This window comes from Leucopleurus acutus (genome assembly GCF_964270905.1).
Source record: "Leucopleurus acutus genome assembly, chromosome: 3".
In the NCBI taxonomy this organism is placed as follows: Eukaryota; Metazoa; Chordata; class Mammalia; order Artiodactyla; family Delphinidae; genus Leucopleurus; species Leucopleurus acutus.
The window spans coordinates 128,698,624-128,704,732 of record NC_139145.1 but is presented as its reverse complement, the minus strand read 5'-3'; positions in this window follow the sequence as shown (position 1 = coordinate 128,704,732).

Here is a 6,109-nt window from a genome sequence, read left to right as displayed (position 1 = left end):
GCCATTGAACTTTACACTTAAAAATGGTTAAAATGTTAAATTTTACATTATGTATATTTTACCACAATAAAAACTAAACCCTCTAGGTCTGCAACAGAAAAATTCAGACTTTATTCTAGCATTCTAAGATAAAGACATTTTAGAATATACATATATAAAGTATATATGTATTTTTTAAAGACATATCGTATATGATAAAGGTGACAACTCAAACCAGTAGGCACTGAATTACCAGCAATTACTGAGTAAATGGTATGGTACAACTAGATAGTCAACTGCAAAAAACAAGTTGGATCCAAAAATTATACTAAAAACCAAGATAAACTCCAATATATCAAAGATTTAAGTAAAAATTTCAAAGAACCATGAAAGTACTAGATGACAACAGGGAGAACTCTTTTATAACCTTGGAGTAGAAAAACTCTTTTTTAACTTTGATTTAAAATCCATAAGACATAAGAGGAGACTAACAAATTTAACCATATGAAAATCAAGAAGAAGAAAGGAAAAAAACCAAATGACAAACAGAAAAAAATATATATGTTCAATTTAAAATACAGACAAGTGCTACTCTCCCCCATATATTAAGAGTTCCTAGAAACTGATGAGAAAAAGACCTATAAGCCAAGAAAAAAATGGGCAAATTTCACAGAAAAGGAAATACAAATGGCTCTTAAACATACGAAAAGTTGCTTAACTTTAACCATAGTAAGAAATATACGGGGCTTCCCTGGTGGCGCAGTGGTTGAGAATCCACCTGCCAATGCAGGGGACACGGGTTCGAGCCCTGGGCCCGTGCGCCACAACTACTGAGCCTGCGCTCTACAGCCCGTGAGCCACAACTACTGAGCCTGCGTGCTGCAACTACTGAAGCCTATGTGCCTAGAGCCCATGCTCTGCAACAGGAGAAGCCACCGCAATGAGAAGCCCGGGCACCACAACAAAGAGTAGCCCCCGCTCGCCACAACTAGAGAAAACCTGCGTGCAGCAACAGACTCAACGCAGCCAAAATTACAATTAATTAATTAATTAATTTTTTAAAAAGTTAAAAAAAGAAATCTACAATATTTTATTGCATCGGATGGACTAAAGTCCAAAAATTTTTATCAATCAGATGGGCCAAAATCCAAAAATGTGTTCACTCTGTTGGAAGGACTGTGGGAAACTCATACCTTGTTGGTGGGAGTGCAAATTAGTATAACCCTTGGTGCAATTTGGCATTATCGGTAAAAAAATTATAAACGCATATTTTTAAGCCAGCAATCCTATTTCTAGAAACTTCTCCTATAGAGATATATGCACATACGCTCAATGACATATATTCAAGCTTACTCATTGCATCAGTCAGTAAGAGCAAAAGACTGGAAACAAGCCAAATGTCTATTAAAAATGGACTGATTGGTTAATGATGATACGTCTAACACCAGGAAATACCATGCCATTGTAAATAAGAATGAGGAAGCTTTCTGTGTGCTAACATGGAAAAATATCCAAGATAAATGTCTATGTGAAAAAAGCAAAGGAAGGGACAGAATTTTTATATATATATATATAAATTTATTTTATTTATTTATTATTTTTGGCTGTGTTGGGTCTTCGTTGCTGCCCACAGGATTTCTCTAGTTGCGGCGAGCGGGGGCTACTCTTCATTGCAGTGCGCAGGCTTCTCATTGCAGTGGCTTCTCTTGTTGCGGAGCACGGGCTCTAGGTGCGCAGGCTTCAGTAGTTGTGGCTTGCGGGCTCTAGAGTGCAGGCTCAGTAGTTGTGGCACACAGGCTTAGTTGCTCCGCGGCATGTGGGATCTTCCTGGACCAGGGCTCGAACCTGTGTCCCCTGCATTGGCAGGTGGATTCTTAACCACTGAGCCACCAGGGAAGCCCAGGACAGAATTTTTAAATGACTACCTTTTATACAGAAAAGGTAGAAAGGAATAAGAATATAAATTTCCATTTATATATATTATCATACAAGGAACTCTGAAAAGATATCCATGGGGAAGGGATCGGGGTACAAACTGGGCCGAAAGGATGGAAGGAAGACCTTATACTGTTTGGGTCTTGACTCATGTGACTATATTACCTATACAAAAATAAAGAGTTAAAGTATTTTAAATAAACAAACAAAAAAGAATGGAATCAGCTGCACTTTTGCTGGGACATCGTTGCTTGAACACCCATACACACTTGCACATAAACACAAAAGAGGGATTTTAATCTTAATGCCTCAAGGATCTGTCCACTCCAGAGGACCTCTCCAAGTCCAGGGTGGTATCTCAGCATGGCCTCTGATCTGATACATCCAGTGTCCTCAAGCTGAGTTCAGACTCAAATTAGCTACAGTGATGCCAGGAACTTGCCAGAGTCAGCCTGGATTCTGGTTTTCCTGTGGATGATTTCTGTAGTGAAGGTGTGATATGGGGGTAGGAGCAGAAGCTCTGGGATCGCAGAGACCTTGGTTTGAATCCCACCACTGACTAGCTGTGTGACCCTGGGCAAAATTAAAGTTCAATTTCCTTATCTGTAAAATGGCAATTCTACAACCTACCAAGATAAAATAAACTCACAGAGTTGTTTGGAAGACTCTATGAGATAACATATATGTATAAAGTTTAGAGCACAGAATCTGATAAAGAATGAATATTCAATCAAAGTCAGACATTATCATTTGTAGAGATAAGTTGTACCAATTTAAAACATCCAGCCAAACTCAGTTGAATGGCAGTATATGGCACAAATCTAGAGAAAAGTCTACTACTTTCATTATAAGAGCTGGTATGTCACAAATTATAAATGATTCGTCCCTTGATGTTTTCCAGTGGTTTTGGTAGGAGTGCTTTAGACCACGATAAAAGCTACTTTCCAGCTCACCTTAACTACTGATGTAACAGACCTCGAGCCATTATTCTCATAATTAAACTACCAAAATAATGCTGTTTAAATTATTCAGAATCAGAGTGAAAGATTCTACTTTATAGGGCATATGGTGGGCTTATATTTCAAAGTATTAAACTGTTTTCTGTGCAAGCCCTGCCTCCTCTTTTCCCCCCACTCATTCCACATAGGCCATTTTCCTCTCGCCAGCCCTCACTAAAGCACGAAGCCTCAAAGAAACCACAGTCTAATGCAGTTCAGTAATATTCACAGGCAGCAAAGAGAGCTGGCTTTTCTAATCCAAAAGACTATACAAGACTGAGATGGAGGAAGAGGGAGAAGGTTGTCAGAGGAATAACTCACATTGTGGGGGGCGGGGAGAGAGGGGAGGGAGAGACAGAAGTAGATGCCCTTCAAGCAGGTGAAAGGGCGGACTGGAGAGGCAGGAAAGGGATCTGTTGTCTCAAGCTTACTGGAGTGGAACTCTGTCACGGATCCTTTCCTCGTAAATAACCTGCCATCCAACAGTCCTTAACCCTTGTGGGCCCACCAGAAGAGAAGGAGCCTGCATGATTGTGTAGGGATGGGGCATGAAAAGAAACCTGATCCATTTAGCTTGTTGGAACTAAACAAACTGCTGAGAATTTCCTTATAAGCCGGCACAGTGATGGACTGGACGCCAATATTACATTATAGGGACTAGACTAGAAAACTGTGGATAAATGAATTGGGGGCAACCTGAGTTGTCCTATAAATACAGTGCTACCCCCAGGCTAGAGTCAGGCATATCTCCCCAGTCCCAACCCAGACCTCCTCCCTTAACAGGGACCCTTGATTGCTAGGCAATGGTACATAGATATGGGGGGAAACTTATTCTATGTGGTGAAGGTACACAGATATCTTCTAGCTGACAGCAGAACTAGGACCTTAATAACTGATTTTAAATATTCAATGACATAAAATTTCAGATCTGGAGATGCTAGAATAGTCAGGGCTCCATGAATGTGAAGCAGAGACTTAAAACTCAAAAACAGTAGACAAATTACCAAACCTTCACTATGGGTGGAAGAGACAGGCAGGTGCTACAGGGGAAGAGAAAAAGGCTCCCTGCCAGAGCTCAGCCCATTTCCAAAGGCGTCAAATGTATGTGGCAGGATTAGAGTAAACAGGAGCTCACTGATGGGGAACTGGTGCTGCTATTTCATTGACCAGCACCTGCAACTAACCCATGAATTCCACTCCTTGTTTTGGACAGTATCACATGGCAACTGGACCACTTGGTAAAGAAGGGACTTAGGGACTTCCCTGGTGGCACAGTGGTTAAGAATCCACCTGCCAATGCAGGAAAAACGGGTTCGAGCCCTGGTCCTGGAAGATGCCACATGCTGCGGAGCAACTAAGCCCGTGTGCCACAACTAGTGAACCTGTGCTCTAGAGCCCGTGAGCCACAACTACTGAAGCTCACGCACCTAGAGCCTGTGCTCTGCAACAAGAGAAGCCACCACAATGAGAAGCCCACTCACTGCAACGAAGAGTAGCTCCAGCTTGCCACAACTAGAGAAAGCCCGCGTGCAGCAACTGAAGACCCAATGCAGCCAAAAATAAATAAACTAATTAATTTTTTTTTAAAAAAGGGACTTAATCTGCCCAGACTAGCTTCTTTAGACCTTTATTAAAGATGTCAAGTTGAGAAATGTGCCTGACACCTACAGCTTACCTGGAAACTCTTCAAAGCCACATAGATGCTAACACCAGGACAGAGTGAGCTTGAGGAATCTGATCACTTTGAGATCTATCTCAACAGGACTCACAAGGCAGCACTCAGCTGGGAGGACTTCTTGCTGGAATTTACTCAGATGGGGACATGACCTTAGGGTTGCCTGTGGTGGGAAGGACCTGGCAGGAGTCCAGAAATCAAAAACCATGGCCAACCATTTACAGGTGAACCCTCATGTAAAAAGATTTGTCCAAACCCTGCAAACTACGCTGGGACATTCTCCCTGAGGGAAAGGAGGATAGAGGCAGCGTATGGCTTTCCTAGGGCATGCCTATCACTCCAGAGCAGGGCCCTATGATTTTCCCTTTCTCTTTGATGTTTGGGAGGTTCTGGGCTCCCCACTGATCTCTGCTTTTTAAATCAGACATCAGGGACAAAGCTGCAAGAACACTTCTGGCTAGCCCCAGATGCTGCTCAGGGACACATAAACTGAAATGAGCTAAGGCAGGTACCAGCAGAGGGATGGAGGTCTGTAATGGAAATAGGGCAGCAGGGTAAGAACAAAACAGCTGACCTGCCTAAGTCTGGGGGAAGGGGATCAGAAACTTTTAAGTGTATTAAAATGTGAGCAATGACTATAAAGGGATCATTTGTTTGTTTAAACCAGGGTTTTTCAACCTCATCTTTCTCCACATTTTGGCCAAACAATGCTTAGTCGTGGGGAGCTGCCCTGAGCAGTGCAGGATTCTTAGCATGAACCCGGGCCTCCACCCACCAGACACCAGGAACACCCCTTCCCCAGCTGAGACAACCAAAAAGGTGTCCAGAAATTGGTCAATGTCCCCTGGGGGGCAAAGTCATCCCTAGTTGAGAAGCACTGGTTTAAAGTAAACTACCAACATTTTTTCATCTAAATAAAAGTAGTTTGCTTCAGGGTAATCACTTTGGCAATTATATATTTATTTCAGTGATACTGTTGTTCAAAGCAGTTTTTGAGCTTTTCTTTACAAATCAACATCAGAGTTTTTCAGAATTTCATTTAATTGGCTTTAAGGAAGAAAAATCTTTGTCTACTGCTTCTAAAAATCAAGCTCATAACTAATCATAAGAATGGTTTTGAAGGTAAACGGATCAAGCTGAGCTACATATTGATAAGTGGGGGTGGGAATGGGGGAAGTGGAGGTGGGATTATCATAATTTACTAAGATTTTCAACTTACGGTTTGTAAATTGCAAAGGAACAAATCCAGAAATGTTTAGGGCTATGGCAATATTACTGGAATAAATGTAAAGTAGCCTGAGGTAACTATGTGGGAAGTGTACTTTCCAGCATATTATCCTAAATCCTTTTTCCCTTTGTCATTTATTATGAACGCAAATTAAAGGAAGTAAATCTAGAACATGAACAGACTCGGTGAAAAATTATTTCGTACGGATTTTCAATTTTATTAATTACTATATACATGTGTGTGCTGCAATTATACGTACACACACACACACACAGCAGAAGCAAAAAAACATGT